The sequence below is a fragment of the Tasmannia lanceolata genome, unplaced genomic scaffold (assembly GCF_043159265.1).
Source record: "Tasmannia lanceolata isolate RefF3 unplaced genomic scaffold, GAP_Taslan_0.1 ptg000003l, whole genome shotgun sequence".
NCBI lineage: Eukaryota > Viridiplantae > Streptophyta > Magnoliopsida > Canellales > Winteraceae > Tasmannia > Tasmannia lanceolata.
Window position 1 is genome coordinate 24025506 of NW_027518680.1, and position 18322 is coordinate 24043827.

General features: G+C 43.4%; 1 long non-coding RNA gene and 1 other non-coding gene across 2 annotated transcripts; one reads left to right on the forward strand and one right to left on the reverse strand.

Moving 5' to 3' along the window:
* Positions 1 to 11600: 11600 nt before the first annotated feature.
* On the forward strand, positions 11601 to 16143 carry LOC143862042 (uncharacterized). Its single transcript, XR_013240131.1, has 2 exons — positions 11601 to 15385; positions 15532 to 16143. It is a non-coding gene; the product is annotated as an uncharacterized LOC143862042 (long non-coding RNA).
* Positions 16144 to 17955: 1812 nt separating this feature from the next.
* Positions 17956 to 18028, reverse strand: TRNAA-AGC (transfer RNA alanine (anticodon AGC)). The gene has a single exon. It is a non-coding gene; the product is annotated as a tRNA-Ala (tRNA).
* Positions 18029 to 18322: the final 294 nt, after the last annotated feature.

Consider the following 18322-nt stretch of genomic DNA (forward strand, 5'->3'; position numbering starts at 1 on the left):
ATCACATGGCAATGCAATGCGCAAGTTGAGACAAAAGGTAGCACCAATACATCCTTCCGTTGGGTAAAATCCGACAGCATAACAACTGTACATAAAGATGTGGTACGGCAAGTACATGGTTTGTCAACAAGCCAAAAAGGATGATGATCACACTCAAGGTATTTGGAGAAAATTCGACAGCATAACGGCTATACCAGGAGATGTGGTAAGGTAAGCACATAGTTTGTCAATGAACCCAAAAGGATAATGATTACGTTCAAGGGTTCTGAAAAGAATCAGCAGCATGACGGCTATACTAGGAGGGTCTCAGCAACTAAACATGAAGAGTATGCCGTCATGATCAAGATAAAGCAGGGCTCTCAGCAAGAACACACACTCCGATAATGATAATGGCAAGATAGACTCACAATCGACATGTGGAACACGGTCTGATCAGGATCAATCAAATGATCAAGCTCACGGAAGACAGATCATGACTAAAAGAGCCAAGAATCTGATGATAATCCACAGAATGGATAGATGGGGAAAAATTGATTAGATTAGAAGGAAACCTAACTAAGAAGCAAGCCCTAATCTAATAATAAATATATACATATATATATATACATCCTAACCAGGGGCACCAACCCTAGTCTAATCTAGCGCAGCCAAGAAAATCTTGACCCAGAAGTGTCTGTGAGTGTACTAGATAACGCGGCGGGTAACCACGGTGTGACTTACCCTTCTACACTACATGGGTAGGCTGACTTCTATCCTAGGCTTACATATGCTGGTCGCACATGTTCGTCCTATATGAGTACATATATATAGTGTCCTAGCAAGGGTTCCCTAATTTTGGTTCTAAAGGGAGAAACTAATATATATACATAATATAATGAAATAAAAGTAGGGCCCGGGCATTTCTGCAGGGTACTATGCTTATGACCATACCCTTGATGTATAACGCCAGCACACCCAGCATTATACAAAGTATGTTCATTGCTCATCGGCTGCTGTAGAACACCAGCACACCCAGTGTCTACGGCTGCAGCTCCGGCGCATAGCTCGGAAATAGATACAACGGTTCCCATCTGGTACGCGTCATATCTATTCCCTGAGGCCAATAATGAAAATGATGAAAGAAATAAAGAATATGACAATGTATGATGTGCGATGTGTGAATCCCTTGTTTTATTTACGCGCCTACTTGGTGCCCCTGGATTTCTAACGATAAAGTTCCCATTTAACTCGATTTTGGCCCAAATTTCCTCAAAATTAGTAACAATGGCATTTTTACAGAGTTAGGCAATGTTTCAAGAAATCCCCAGCAGAGTCGCCAGTCTGTGGACCCCGATCCGGGACGGGCGTGGAGGACGGGCCCCCGCGCGAGTCTCTCTAGATCGTCCACGTGAAGGAGAGCCCCACCAAGGAACTCTCGAAAGAGTGCCCCTCACAGCATGAGCGGCGATGTAAAGTGAGATACCTCTCGATTCGGGGACTAGCCCAGATTCGAGGCGTACCTTAAACAAAGAAGAGTCGCCATCCAAGGAAGTGGGCCCTGGATCCCATGCTGTGCTCTGTTGCAACGGATAACCAGAGATATAAAATAGGGTTCGTGCCTGATGACGAATGGGGAAGGGATTAGGCGCCCCCAATTCGCCCAAGTGCTAGCACCTGGTCTCTTATGCCATTTATTATTAATTTTGAAGAGTTTTGGGCGAAAATCATGCGAAATGGGAACGAATATCTCCGAGATAACGTCTAGCTAATCATGCATGTCTCGGAGATGAATAAGAAGCACACACAAAAGAAATGAAAGATATGTCGCCTAAGAATAGCTAGGTTATGAGTGCCATGCCTAATTGGTGTCTAAGTTCTGGTGGACAAGCACATGCATGTTACAGCTAAAGGTATAAGATCTGTACATAAAAATAAGAAAACACAGCAAAACACACAACACAACACGACTCGACACACGACCCGACACGACAAACCCTAGACTCTAATGCAATACTTGACTCGGACCAGAATGGCCATCCATCCTAGCTGCACTACGTATCCCGGCCTCGGGAAGAATCAGAGCCAACGTAGTTCGGTGCCCTATTCTAAACTACGATGCCTAAAACTCTAGGACCGCTATCCTAGACTCGATCCACTAGACTCGACTGATGTTTAAAGCTTTTTGTGCGATTGCTTAAATTCAAGTGGATTGTAATTTTTAGGACTCTATATGCCCTAACTAATGCAAGTTGATTAGCCTTAAGCTAATGCAGGTGAGCCCTATATCCTATGTGTATCTAGGCTGTGCATTCTAAGGAAAACCATGGGTTGACTATATGCTTCCTAGTCTAGCCATCGGTTCGACTAAATGTCTAACCGATCGACTTGAGGCCTCCTAACTCTAGGGACACTCACACGACAGGACACACCATATCAATACAAATCAGGACCGACTCCTAACTCTAAAACACCCTAAATATCTAGGACAGACTCCTAACTCTAGGGGAAGATCTTTTTTGAAAAGGTTTTGAAGTTTTTTTGTATTTTTTTGGAATATTTGAAATGTTTATTTTTAAAGGTTTGGCTGGACCTGGGATGTGGACCCCAAGCTGCACTACGTACCCTGTTGAAAGGGATCAAGCCAACGTAGTTCGGACTGAATTCCTAACTACTCTGCAAATGACTCAAGATTTTTTGAGATTTTTGATTTTTAAAATGTTTTTGGATTTTGAATTGTTTTTGAGATGTTTTTGAATTTTCAAGTGTTTTTGGAATGTTTTTGTTGTTTTCAAGTGTTTTTGGAATGTTTTTGTTGTTTTCAAGTATTTTTGAAATGTTTTTGTTGTTTTTTGACACCAGAGAATAAAATCCTATCATCATAAGGGTAGGGAGACTTCTGGAATCCCGCAAAGGTTGGACAGCATCCTATGCTTTGCGAGGGAACGAACAGGAAAATAACTCGGCAAGGGTTGGACAGCATCCTATACCTTGCAGGAGCGGGTAAAGATCACGATTTGATGAGAGGATGGACGGAATCCTAACCCCTATGATGACAGGAAAAAATTCCTGGACTGACTCTAGGACTGACTCCTGTGCTGAAGACTGTTATAATTACTATTTATAATTACTATACAAGATTACTATTCAAAAATACTATTCATAATTACTATTTATAGATACTATTCAAAACTACTATTCATAATTACTATTTATAAGTACTATTCAAAACTACTATTCGTAATTACTATTTATAAGTACTATTCAAAACTACTATTCATAGTAGGACCCGCTGATGTGGGACCCGCTGTTGTGGGACCCGCTGATGTGTGACCTGCTGTGGGACCCGCCGATGTGGGACCCACTGCGGGACCCGCTGGGACCCGCTGTGGGACCCGCTGTGGGACCCGTTGTGGGACCCACTGATGTGGGACCCGCTGATGTGGGACCCGCGGATGTGGGACCTTCTGTGGGACCCGCTTTGGGACCCGCTGTGGGACCCGCGGATGTGGGACCCGCTGTGGGACCCGCTGTGGGACCCGTTGTAGGACCCGCGGATGTGGGACCCGCTGTGGGACCTACTGATGTGGGATCCGCTGTGGGACCCGTGTAGTGCAAAGAATGAATAATTAAAAAATAAAAAAAATGAACTTACACCACAAGAGATCCAGGAAGGTGTTGACAGAGTCGTGCTTGTGTGGGGCCCGCTGATGTGGGGCCCGCTGGAGGTGGGGTGGAGGAGATGGGGATGCCGGTGGAGCTCCGGTGGTTGGTTGGGAGGATGCCGGAGAAGGTGGCCGGAATCCGGTTGGGTTGCCGGAGGAGAAGACCCTTCCTCTCTCTCTCTGCAGATCTCTGTCTCTCTCTCCCTCTCTCTGCAGATCTCTCTCTCTCTCTACAGATCTCTCTCTCTCTCTCTCCCTTTCTCTGCAGATCTCTCTCTCTCTCTACAGATCTCTCTCTCTCTCTCTCCCTTTCTCTGCAGATCTCTCTCTCTCTCTACAGATCTCTCTCTCTCTCTCCCTTTCTCTGCAGATCTCTCTCTCTCTCTACAGATCTCTCTCTCTCTCTCTCCCTTTCTCTGCAGATCTCTCCTTTTCTTTTCTTTTTTTTTCTTTTTTTCTGCTCAAGAGGGTGAGAGAGAGTGGGAGCTGAAAACAAGGAGAGGATGAGGCCGAGAGAGGTCAGGAGCAGAGTCCCCCCAAACTTCTAATATTTGCCCAAAAGTCATCATTCCACCTTGGATCCCAAAATAATGATGATGTCTTCTCTTTGAAGATAGAATAATTCGGTGGGAAACTTTGACCACCGAATAATTCGGTGGGAAACATCAATTGCATAGGAGTGGGCCCCACTAACCACTTAATTAGAAAAAACACAATTATATTTAATGGGCACACCCTCACCTGGTAATTGCACACCCATAAACAAAGGGGTTGATATTGACACACTCATTTTGCTCTTTTCTCATTCTCTCACGACGCAAATAAAATGGAAGTTGATATCCACACACCCATATTTGACAAAAGCACAAACTCTGCTTGTCCTTTCCTCAAATTTTTGTCCGAATTAATTATAATTTTGCAAAGGCGCTCTTGGGAATAGGAACAACTTCCCGGGAATTTCGCACCCAAGAATGGGCACTGGGTAAGTAATCATTCGGGTTTTCTTCGTATTTGGTTCTTGAACTTTTCGGGATCGGTTTTAGACACTTCGGGAACTTGATACTGACACTTATTCTTAGGGACTTCGAATTTGGCTCCGAGACTCAGATTTTAGGATTTATTCAATTTTGGGGATTTTAGGGCCTTGTCAAAATGGGGTGTCTACAACTTGTCCGACCCATTAGACAGGAGGACTCGATGCCATTACATCAGTTAACCTCTTAAGGTTAATGCCCACCGACTGAGTATTTAAACCGGTCGAGTAGGGTGAGGCACTCGTTTGACCCATTAGACAGGAGGACCCGATGCCCAGATCTTCGGATCAACCAGATGATAGTAAAGTGCGACTGAGGTTGATCATCCCGATACCACTAAAAATATCATTGGTTATGAGTTCCTTCCTCATAAAGGAGGGCGGGTCAGTCGACTTCGAATTGATTAATCGAAGAAAGACGACCGACGTGCAAAGCACAAAGGGAATACCCGAAAATTGTTACCTTTATAAAGGAACAATAGAGTGTATCCCTAAATAAAATGGGAACAGGACCAAAGGTCCGACCTACTTCTCATAAGAAAAGAACGGACCAAATGTCTGGCCACTTCTTTACCTGGATTCCCCCTTTTTTATTTTTAAATAAGATTGAGAGAGGAAATAACCAGAGTAATAAAAGAAAACCCCGCCCCTCACAGAGGAAAGGCAGGAGGTTCATAAAATCAAAGCGCGAGTCTCATTCCCCCCATAGGGGTGAGGAATAGAACTCGTGCATCGTATTCATATAAATAAATAAAAGGTACTCACAATGCCAACAAAGGCACGATCTCACAAGGTATATGCCCCATCATGAAGGCAAATATTACAAACCAATAAAATAAGTTTGTGCGCTTCAAGCTCATCCAAAAAAGGAACTTAAACATTAGTAGGAGGAGGATCTAACTCGGTCACGAGCGGAGAATCAATGGCCACGGTATCGGTCTTAGGGGTGGTGAAGTGCTCCATCAGAAAATCGGGCATAATTTGCAAGACTTGCCTCTGCATTCTTCGAACCCTCTCACCTCAAAATCGAGAGCGTGGAACGCTACTTCGAAGCCAAAGTCCTCACCTTCCTTAAATTTAGTTACCGCTTCTGCCGCAACGACCAATCGCTCCTGGTCTAATTCATTGAGAGCCTCCTCTGAGTCTTTAAGCTTCTTTTGAGTGTCCTCTAAATCCTTCTGAAGCGCAGCAATAGTCTCCTCATGGGCCTTCTCTTTCACCCTTTGTTCGGACACTTGGGTCTCTAGAGTACGATTTCCCCCCTCTAGACCGCTAACCGCGTCCCTAAGCTTTAGATTATCCGCTAAAGTGTCCATAATACGGTTCGAAGCCATGGCACTGAGGTCATTCATCTAACAAAGGATAGCGAGGTCTAAGTCTAAGTGGTATAAAGAGAAGAAGGAAAGAGGAAAGGCCCAATAATACTTATTATCTTCTGTTGATGGAGGAAGGAGAGACTTAAAGCCCCGGCACTTAGCTTCCGTAACTCTTCTTTATCCCTCAGAAGCACAATGTTCAGGAACATTTCCACCCCAACCCGTTGGTTATGAATGGCAGAATCTTTGTCTCCAGCTTTCTAAGAAGGGACGAAGGGCTCGCCCTGTATTTTGGCCTCCTCCTCTGCCATCTCGACCCGGTGAAAGAGAACTTGCGTTTGCCTACCCCCATCAACAGTGAGGGAGGGGGAAAGATCGCTAGCACCTCCATCAGTTGGTGTCCCGGAAGTATACTCCTTCAGCTTTTTCGCCGGTTCCGATCTCTCTCCCCCGGACGGTTCCTTCGACTTCCCAAAAAGATACGTCAGAGGAGGGGCGGTAACGGGTTGGTTTCCTCCGTACCTGGCTCTTTGGGCCCTCTCTAATGTTGCTACCGATATAACGGGAGCAGGTCGCGAAGAAACATCGGGCCTTTTGGGAGCCTTATCTTTTTTGGGAACTCCAGTCTCCTCTTGAGCTTCATCCTCTTTCGAAGCCTCGGCCTGTTGAGAAGACATTCCTGCACAAAGGAGTATAATAATTATTAGACTCTTCAACAGGGACGTAATTGAACGAATAGGTACGGAAGCGAGAATTACCGCTCTCTGAGGATCCAACCCCTTTGATGGAGACTCTAGGACGAATAACCTTGCGGCACAAGCCATATTCAACGAGCTTTTCTTGGTCTTTGAACTCCCGGGTGTCAATTTTAAAGCCCGATGAGATAGACTCAAATATCTTACTCCGCATGTCTCCTAGCTTTGGCAGAACACTTAATCTGTAAGCTGAGGGTTTCCTCCAATCGAAGGGGAAATCCCATCCAGCGTGGGTAGGTGGCCGAATGAATAGGAACTCATTTTTCCAACCTTTAATAGAAGAAGGGGTCTTAGCCCCGATCATAATGTTTCGGCGATGTGTGATGGTCAACCATTCCCCATCATCCACAAGTTTAAGATCTGGGAGGGAGCGATCCCATAGAACCCGAATAACCTAGGGATCACTTCTATTAAGGAGAACCATAAACCTCGCTTGAATTCTTCTAGATAGAAAGCCGTTTGGCCCAAAACAGAGCTTTCACAGGCTCGCTCGGTGGAACTGGGTATGCAAATGGAATAGTCATCGGGAATGAGGTACTCATTACGAATGCCATCTATGTTCTTCCCTATCATGGTACAAACCTGAGTCGTGACTACCTCCGGCCTATGGGGTCCCCCGACATCCCCCATGGCCTCAAAAAAACCGGCCGACTCTTTGGCCAAAGAAACATGTTGCTCTCCTATCGACTTCTTCATCACCAGACCAGCAGGGACTTGACCGGGTCTATAAAACAGTAGTGGTAGCCATCGAGTCAGTCCTTGTCCTTTTCGATACTTTTGGAACCTTCTCTTTTTTACTAGATTTCCTTTTCTTGCTAGACTTTGCCGGAGCCGGCGGCTCGCTAATGCTAGCCTCATCCCTAACCTCTTCGTTTGAAACTACCCTACGAGGAGATTCAGAGTTTTCATGTGACCTAGACTCGCAGAAAGGTTCTGCGAGTCTGTGGCTCCAGACATGTCGGAGAACAAAAATGAAAGAGGAAGAACGACTTACTAATTTTAAACGTGAGGTAGACTCTTCAAGATGAGGAGAAGTTTGTTGTCCACTAGAACCCTCTTCGAATGAAAAGTAGATAGTAAAAAAAAGGATTTGAGTGAAATATAAGGAAGATAAAACGCTTTATATATGGGGTAAAACGCTTGGGAGGGAAAAACCAGGGTTACCATTCTAAGAAGAAACACGTGTCACGCCCCTAGGCAGTGTGCCTCACATCTACCATCATTGCGCCGAAAAAAGTGGCGGTTACCTTTATCAGTAAAAGACGCCACCTCCCAAGACAAAAACCACCAAAAAGGAGGCTGGTACACGACTCGGCATCGACTATGTACCTCTACTGGGACTTGGATCGGTAACGAACTATTCTCAGGTAAATACTGATTTATGCGAACATAGGTAACTAATGTAAATGATGGAGCCAAAATGAGATAGTTCAAGTAAACTTATGACTCGGTGAATACACGCCCGAATTCATGCGAGCAAAGTGTAAAATGAAACAGAAGCTATATGAATGATAGGTGTAAGTAAAGTAGACTTTCATTAATTTGCTAAACCATTTACAAGAGGGGTGATTCATAGCCAAAATCATGTAAAACGAAGAAACAAAAAAGATCAGTGAACACATAAAAGATTGATGAAGACCGCCCGGCAAAAAAGAGCCCGCCTCGGATTCTAAGAGAAGTGCAAAGAACAATGTTCTCGCCTTCTCGCCAATGAGACCAGAATCTAGGGGCACTGAGCGATATCACTCGATAGGCTCTACAGCGGAGGGAGCTCCCGAGGGACCGGTGTTCTCCGACAGTTCCGCGACGCGGGCGCGCAGCACTGCGTTCTCATCCTCCGGAAGGGTCGCCTTCATCTCCAGATCGCTCATCTCCTCCTCCAGTTCTATAAATCGGCCGGTGAATCTTATACTCTGATCTTTGGCCTGCCTCACTGAGCGTTGGTAGTTGCGAGCAAACAACCTCATCCCCTTTAAGTCAAACATCTTGCATTGGGCGTCTGATTGGGCAGGAGAAGAAGGTTCAGCCTATAGGGCCCTATTTGTAACACCTTGGGTTTTTAAAATAATATTAATGGATGATTAGGACTAAGAAGATTTGAGTAAAATCTCTTAAGACCTTTTAACTAGATCCATTTGCATTTTCTTTGGATTGAGGAAAGATGGAGGCCCACAAGGCCTAAGATCTTAGACCATTAGACCTAGGACTAGATGGTATTTTAATTTTAATATGATCGGGATTGATAAGTGGTATAATTAGTAGTTACAACAATGGTAGAATAGACTTTATAAGAAATGAGGGCAATAGATGTAGATTGTTGTTTCACCACGGGTAGAATGGTCTTTTTAAGAAGTGGAGGCAAGAGGTGTAAATTTGTGAAGCATCAGTGGTAAAAATCCAAACCAAGGAATCCATATCTCATGGCTTTAATCCATTTATTGTCATTGTCACGTGTCAAAGAACATAAGTGATTTTGATGGGAAAAGACTGTGATGCCCCTTTTATAACTTAAAGGACTTAAAAACACTTAAAAGACATAAAAATTAGAATATGGGCCCAAGGATAGTCCCCATCATACTCCATCTATTGAAAAGATTTGACTCCGTCGAATATAATTATTGGAATGACTGATGGGAGTTTGTCGACTTTGATCCTCGTACAATCTGCAAATAGTTTGCCTTTTCAGCGGACTAGGTATTTCCAACGCATAAGAAGTTTTTTCTAGTTTTGTTGTCGGTTTGAACTTTGAAATAATGTGATACCAAAGTGCGCCCTCGATGTACTTGTACCGTGGCAACTTAGGCAGAAAAATTTAGATTCTTCCACTTCCTTAGATTTGTATATGCTCGCTCTTGCAGACTCGATTAAATAAGTCTGGGAGGGATCCAAATACTACGGTCAATAACTTTGTTGGAGTGATCTGAAGTTCTGGTTGATTATGTCGAACGACTTTCCCCTTCGATGTCTGTTGGATGATGGTTGATGCCCTTTTAACCATGAGATAGTGTTCACGGGCTAACTTTTGATGGAACAACTCTGAAGGATGATTGTCGCTTTTTAAATCCTTAAATAATATGAGCGAGCTACATATCGTCAGAATTGACTTTGGATGATGAGTGCAGCTCTAGTCCGTTGCTTGATGTCGAGCACTTCTTGCGCTATCAACTAGCCCAAAGGCCTAGAACTGAACGGCTAAAGTGAGTTGTCTCTTGTACACTTGCTTAGCCTGGACATTCGCCAAGTTTTTTAGATCATCAAACACACGGAATGCTTCACTGCTTGTGCCTTGACTTTTTCCTCTTGAATCATTCTAGCTCGCAATATTTTTCATTCTTGGAAAGTCTTCAGAGCTAACTTTTTCAAAAATAGGTCCCTCATGTCACGCCAATAAGTGATAGGCAATTTCCCCTTTACGCGTCGTTTCTGCTTCAGTGATAGCCACCACTCCAAGGCACACCCCACCAGAGTTGTCCTGGGAATAGAAATCATTTTGTCATCGCTTAGGTTTTGTTACCATAAATACGACCACATTGTTTCTATCCAATCAATACATTCTTGTTCAGTAAATCCATAAAATCTTGGTACGTCTCTAATCCTCAGATCCATGAGTTGGGTTCTTCAAGTCATATACATGCTATCCCAAGTAGCCATTCGAACCTAGGCTCGGATATCAACATGATGTGATCCTAGGCTCTATCGGGAATTTTACTGAACACCTGAAGGGCGTTTATATGAGAAAAGTGTTCCTGCGCAGCTGTGCAAGGAGCTCTCTGCGCTTAAGTGGCTTCAAAACCCACCGATTGGTCACTTTTTGTGGACCCCGCAAAGGTAGACCCACTTTACGAACCAATCGGTGGCTTTTTAAGCCACTTAAGCGCAGGGAAGCTCTCCCTGCGCAGCTGCACAGGAACACTTTCCTCTCTCTCTCTCTCTCTCTCTCTCTCTCTCTCTGTATGTATGTGTGTGTGTGTGTGTGTGTATGAAAATAAAGAGAACTAGAGAGTTCTAAAACCCTAAACAAAAACACATTATTTTTTATTAAAATACCCTCTAATGACTTAATTGACCTAATTACTTAAAATTTTCGTAATATATACTTGGGCCCTGTTTAAAACACTCATAGTTCAGAGAGCATTAGTGATTTTGATAGAAAAAAACCGTGATGCCTCTCATGTAGCTTAAAGGACTTGAGAACACCTAAAAGACGCATAAAAATTAGAATATGGGCGCAAGGAGATGGTCCCCATCATACCTGCTTCATGTGGTATTTTTTCCATCCCCTCAGAGGTATTCAAGAGAAACAACCATTTCACTGGCTTCTTTCTGCCAATTAACGACCTTGTAATAGTGTAGTGTAAAATAATAAAAAATAATTAAAAAAGCAATGTGCAAGTATGTTCCTCCTTAAACTAATTTCAAAGTGATTATATTGGCACATTTATCCTATCTCTTAATGTAATGTCTGAACGCTTGATCATATGTTTGGAAAACTCGTCTGCTCAACTGTAATGTTCCCTTTTAGAAACATTGATCTAGTGTTTGTGGATCGAATGGATGGGCCGTGTGGGACAGATTTTTGTGTGATTGAACATCATTCATGGGGCCGGATCATGCAGAGGTGGCCTACTTATGAGGCAAATGGAGTGGGAGTCACTCTATAGGTCATGGCGCCAAGGGCCATATAGCATTCAAAGAGGATATGATATGACACTTTGGAGTGTTTCAGAGTGGTACTGAAATGATAGGGGCACCCCTTCTGTGTGCATTGGGCAAAAGCCACTCTCTTTGACATTTTTGCTTAGGCATTGATTTGATATGGGCACCTTGTTTTGTATTGGTTATAAGTAGGTTGGATAGGTAAGGAAAGGGCTTATGCTTGTTTATTGTCTCATTGTATGGAAGTGAAGCTTGGCTAGTGTAGCCGACCATGCTAGTGAGATAGTGCATCTCCTAAATGGTGAAGGTGCAGTGAACACTCCTCTATCCATCCGCCTATTGAGTGAAGATGCAGTGAACATCCTCTACCTCCATCCACCGTCCATTCCAAGTGCAGTGCGCCCTTGGATCCGACAACCATCATCTTCTTCCCACATTTTCTCCACCATTCTCTTCTCAATTTCCCTCCCCCATCATACTCTTTTGTAATTGGTAATTGGGAATTGCAGGAGTCCATGTGATGAATGTAAATGTTGTTCCTTTGTGAGTTTTTATCTATGAGATTGTGATTTTGAGTTTTATGTATGGATTTATATAATCTTATGAGGAGATTCATAAGGGTTATTACAAGTGGTATCAGAGCTGCGTCTTGCCATCCTTTGTAGCCCTTAGAAGTCACGAAGAAGCTGCGAAGAATTCGAGCCACTTCTCATATGTTTTTTGTTGTTGTAGAGACTTGCCCAAGGACGTCTCCAAGTGTTTGAAGAAATGCCTCAATGAGATGGGCTAACTGGGAGTTTTAGGGTTGTTCTATCATTGGCACACCAACTGTTTGAAGAAAGACCCAAGAGTATACACGAATTTGGCCAAATTTTGGATGCAGAAATGCCCATCCAAGGACGCCCTCCGTATGTTTGATGAAATGCTTCACTAAGCCTGCCAACTGTTTGTTGCAAAAGCCTCCTGCCGATGATATAGTCGACGTCACACCAGAGCTGCGATGAAAATGGAGCAATGTTTGGTCCGCATTGGGTTACCGGATTGCTCTAGCTACAACACTCTCCAACTGTTTGAGGAAATTCTCCAGTGAAGGGCACGGTTCTAGGCAGTTTAAAGTTGCAGAAATACTCTTGCAATTTCGCCTCCTTGATGTTTGATGAAATGCCTCAAAGAGACTTGCAAACTATTGTTTGCAGGGACATTCCAGCAGTGATGCCCACCAGCTGTTTGAAGAAACGTCTATGCGAACCATATTGCGAAGGGGCATAGCGTAAACCTTCATACCTTATTCAACACAACTTGTTTGCTCGAACCTGCACACCAACCATTTGTTGGGTGCCCTGTGAGACGTTAGAAAGGCATGCACAACAAGTGCTTATTGTTTGGTCTGTGACACATCTGTAGTTGTTGAAAGTGCTGTTATTAGGTGGGTTGTGTTGTGTCAATGTTTGCCCACGAGGCCACATGCACCAAGTTGAAGCTTGAAGTTGTACGCCTATTGCTTGTGAGAGGGGCATGGATAGTTGAATGTGTAGTTGGCACATCTATACTCCATCTTTGTTGAGTGGTCTGATTGGAGCACTTGGCATACCACCCCTCTTATGAGTTATCAAGCATTGATCCATGAAATTTTGATTGTGTGGGCTAGATTCTAAACTACAAGAAGGAATCAAGGTTTTTTTATATGCATACCAACTATTTGTCAACTGGTCTGTGAGGGACTACACGTTTGGATTGGGGCTGCACACCAACCGTTTGTTCGGTGGCCCGTGAGGAAGCTAGAGCTATTAGAAGGGTTGCATCCTACATAAGGGGACTGATTTGCGCCCCCCCCCCCCCCCCCCCCCATGGGGTCATTCCGGAGTGGGTCTAGCTATGATGATGTTGAAGTGCATGTGATAACACGTTTGGCCACCTCTATTGACACACGATTTGCCCGCCTTGAGCGCACCCTACTTGAGGCTATGGAACGGTTGGTAGCTCAATCAAGGAGGGGTGAAAATTTCAAGGCAGCAATTGAGCCTCCTGATTTAGGGAGTTCCATTTCCACATCACTTGGCATAGAGATACCATCCCTTCATCGATACCCGCCAAAAACCCAGAAGGATAATACAACATCAATCGAGAGTGATGCAAGTGACCTCTTTGCTTGCACGCCTACACCAATGCCGCCTTCGTCAGTACAACAGATGCCAATGCATATCGAGATCATTGCATTGAGTCCAAGTCGAGGGTGAAGAGTCTGTTAATGATGACAGTGATAGTAGGGATGGTTCACCAACTCTTCAGGTGCATCGTATTGGTGTTCCTCCTTATGTAGAGGGCACAATAAAGGTGCATGGCTTACCAATTCGGTCTGTGCTCCATGATAGGAATATTGCTTTGGACATCCCACTCTTGTTGACCCTCACATTGGAAGGAGCGCCTACGGGCATGCCACCTAGAGAAGCTCAATCGATAATTGTCCCCTATCTCGAGGAACTGACGTGGGACCCTCGGGACCCCAACACTAATCGACGAAGCTGCCATAAGTATTTCCTCCCTTTTCATGGAGGACATCAAGAGCTTGAGCCCGATGTACCACCAAGATTCCCATTTGATCGCGGACGACACAATTACATGGTAGTATCATTTCTCTTCCAATTGCTTGGGGGCAAGCAATTTGGGAAGGGGAGATTTGTAATGTTCCCTTTTAGAAACATTGATCTAGTGTTTGTGGATCGAATGGATGGGCCGTGTGGGACAGATTTTTGTGTGATTGAACATCATTCATGGGGCCGGATCATGCAGAGGTGGCCTACTTATGAGGCAAATGGAGTGGGAGTCACTCTATAGGTCATGGCGCCAAGGGCCATATAGCATTCAAAGAGGATATGATATGACACTTTGGAGTGTTTCAGAGTGGTACTGAAATGATAGGGGCACCCCTTCTGTGTGCATTGGGCAAAAGCCACTCTCTTTGACATTTTTGCTTAGGCATTGATTTGATATGGGCACCTTGTTTTGTATTGGTTATAAGTAGGTTGGATAGGTAAGGAAAGGGCTTATGCATGCTTATTATCTCCTTGTCTTGAAATGAAGTTGGTTAGTGTAGCCGATCAGCCGTGGTAGTGAGATAGTGCATCTCCTACATGGTGAAGGTGCAGTGAGCACCCCATCTATCCTCCATCCCCCATCCTCCTCGCAGCAGTGTGCACTTGGAGATCGCCCATCTTCCACAATCATTCAAGAGAACACCCCCTCCATGAGCAGTACGCCCTTGGATGCGGCAACCATCTATCCTTCCTCATCTACTCTTCTCCTTCCCTACATATTCTCCACAACATCCCTCCATGTAATCCCCCCGATCTTTTGTGTGTGACTGAATTGATACATGAAGAGATTAACTTCAGATTGCCCATCTTCCACCTATCTTTATATTGTGTTTTTGCATATGGTATATTAAATGGAGTGATGCCATTAGTGCTAGATGAATGCAATGCAGTCTTTTTCTTGAGTGTTTAATGTTCTTTATAGAGGTTGAAGAAAAGGGTCATTACATCAACTCAATTTTGTCAAGACCTGGTTGTTCAACGGGGTGACTTGCTTCTGTTAAACCCAAAAAATCTGGATGAACTACTAGGGAAGCGTGAAAAGTTAGACTACATAATTTTCTTCAAAAAAGCGGTTTAGCATTTTATTTTTTTGGCTGGTGGTAGTGGGTGGGTGTGGGTAAGCTGGTTTTGTACCTACAACCTCAAGGTTGAGGAACAAAACCATATCCAATTCACCTAGAGGTCCAACCGTAAAACTGGAAAAGCTAGGTTAGTATTTGACCAAGTTCTCAGTTGAGTTGCAGATTTTAAGCCAATACCTAATTCCTGGGGTGCAACATGAATTGGATTCCTTCATCATCAAGCCTAATTTACTCTTCCCCATGTGGCCATTAGTCAATAATGATCCTGCTGCCTAGGCCTTGTTCGTTTAAGATTATGCCAACCGATTGTGAGTCCAAAACCAATGATTGAACTCAAATGTTTCACTTGCTTTCTTTTTCTTTTATTGCTTCCTTGGCTTTTGATTTTGTTATTCCTACAGTGGTAATATCTCTCGACTCCTACTAATTGATATGCACGTGTTTCACTTTGCAGGATAGCTCTCTAAGCCCTCGCGGAACTGCTGCGTTGACTTCACCTCCAGTCCTCCTTCGACACATGCAAGGGCACTCCATCCAATGTATTGCCTCTGGGGTCAAGTTCCAAACTTCAAGTTTTTCTTCTTTGCACAGAAGGCAGATGAATCAGCTTCGTTCTTTCTGGTGGAGTGTCTTATCAACACATCATCAGCAAAGGCGCAGATGAAGGTCAAAGCCGACGATGGGAATGCCACCAATGCTTTTGCAGCTTTGTTCATGTCAGCGTTATCTGGATTTGGTACATCATAATCCATATATGGCACAATTTTCTTTTGGGATCAGGTCAGAGATTAGGTAATCTTTCTTTTTCTTGTTCCCTTTCCCCTCATATTGCTTGATGTAATTTACTTGTTCTCTTGGTTGAATCCTCAACTCTCCGAGGAGAAAATACAGTAATTTATTTGTTTCTATGGAAAAAACCATTTAGATGTGAGGAAGAAAAGAAAAGCAAATGTTCTCATTGTAGCCCCTTCTCATGTTACAAAAAACCAGTCATCTAGAGGCAGTTGTGGCTGGAAAACAGGAAATAAAAAAAATCTACAAGAGTATTTTTTCCCCCTTCTCTCAATTCCATGACTTTCGGAGGACTGATATCCGCACTACCATATTTTGATATTGTCACTGCTCACTTTGTTTTTAACTTTTCTGATTGGTTGTTGTCTTGTTGATACCATATTGAGAATTGTAATGGCCGTAAAAAGCTAATTAAGGTGTCGAACAGAGTAGTAGTGAGTATTGTTGTTATCAAATATGGTGGTGCCAATTTCGGGCTCTTTTTTCGTGACCCCTATCTTCATTCGTTATATCAAATATTATAATTCAGTAAATATGGCACGTGTTAGTATATATGCCCGTTACCAAGTACTATAATTCAGTAAATTTGGCACGTGTTAGTTTATATGCCCTTAAGCCTTCGTAACATCTAGGGGTGCAACTTGGGTTGGGCTCAACCCGAACCGAACCCGATAGGTTCAACCCGATTTTGGCTCTGGTTGGGTTGGCATTTCCTCGGGTTGGTTTAAGGTAAATTGGTTTGGGTTAGCATTGAGGCCCTGGCAACCCGACCAGAACCTGACCTCCGTCATGTAATTATATCTTAATTTTCTTTGGGTTACTGTATTTTTCTGTTTTGCGAAAGGTGAACCCGAAGCAACCCGACCTGATTTCGGGTAGATGGGTTGGGTTAGGGTTGAAAGATTTAGAGATGGGTTGGGTTAGGGTTGAGGGAATGCTATCTCGGGTTGGCCTCAACCAGATACAACCCGACCCGAGTTGCACCCCTAGTAACATCAAGAGTATGTGGGGTTTTAATTTGTATTTTTATGTAGGGGGGTGATTTTTTCACCCCCCTGTAGGATGGATACATCCCCCTTTTAACGTGATTTGATGTCAAAAAGTGTTAAAAGTCTGCCAACAACTCACGTAAAAGGGGGCTGTACCATCCTGCAGGGGTGGGGGTGAAAAAAAAAACCACCTCCCTTTTTATGTAACATATTTCTATTTTCTTCAACCTGCCCATCTCAACAACCGTAGTAGTTTGGTAGAGGCAAACTTTGGCTGAACCCACGCCCATTGAATAATAATACAACACCAATTTGTGGCATATTAATCAAGAGTGAAATGGACGCTCATTCGAATCCAAGTCAAGACGCCCATTTTCCTATTTGAGGAAACCAAGGTGAGTTTTATGTTGATGGCGTTGAGATGGGAAAAAAAAAATGATAATAGCTATAACGTGTAGGTTCAAGGTCTTGTTTTGTGAGATTTTATATGGTGCAAGCCCTTATAGTCCCGTATTTTTCAAAAAGTACTGTACGGACACATCATAGGATGATCCCAACCCTCCGATCTATAGAGGAACTGCATATTATGGAAAGATCTATATATCAGAGGGCTGGGATCATCCTATGGAAATGATTTTTGAGTAACAAGTTCCATCACATGGACGGTTTGGATCGTCCTATGATGTGGTCTGTACAGTCATTTTTGAAAATTAAGGGACTATAAGGCTTACACTATTTAATTTCTCTTGTTTTAGCTGGGAATGCTAATATTTAGATGGTTTGATGATGGGATTGGATTTGCTTCATTTATTTTCCAATCTCCCGTGAGAAAATCCACGTTTTCTTATAGGGCCCTGTTTGGATTGGTAAAACTTTGACCGGTTCATGATTTAGAGGGAAATGATGCTGTTATGGTTAATTTAGATATATTATCATAAAGGGCAATGATATCGGCACTCTCATTTTTTAATGATGACACTCCGTTCTGAACTAACGTTTTTTTGCCCCGTTTAGAAGTACTTCAAATCAAAAAGTAAATAAACCACACCGGTAGAAAAATACCAAAAGAAATAATAATTTAGACACACTTATTATACTGGAGATGCGGGGTATCGATCCCCGTACCTCTCGCATGCTAAGCGAGCGCTCTACCATCTGAGCTACATCCCCTTAATGTGTATTTAAATATATTTAATAAGATCATAGTCTCTTGAGAATTTCTAAAAAATAACACACTTCAAACAAAGAAAAATGTATTTTGATCGAACGGTCAGGAAGTGTTTTGATTGACTAGATTCAGCATAGCTCTGCTCTGCCCGTCCAAGGAAGAAACAGACTCAGGATCTTGAGGGGATGTCTCACTAAAAAAAGGGAAATGATATTTCCGCCCCTTTTATCACCGGGGACACCCATTTGCCAGTGTACTTTGCAATCAAAGCCACTGGATTTTTCTAACCTAAAGTA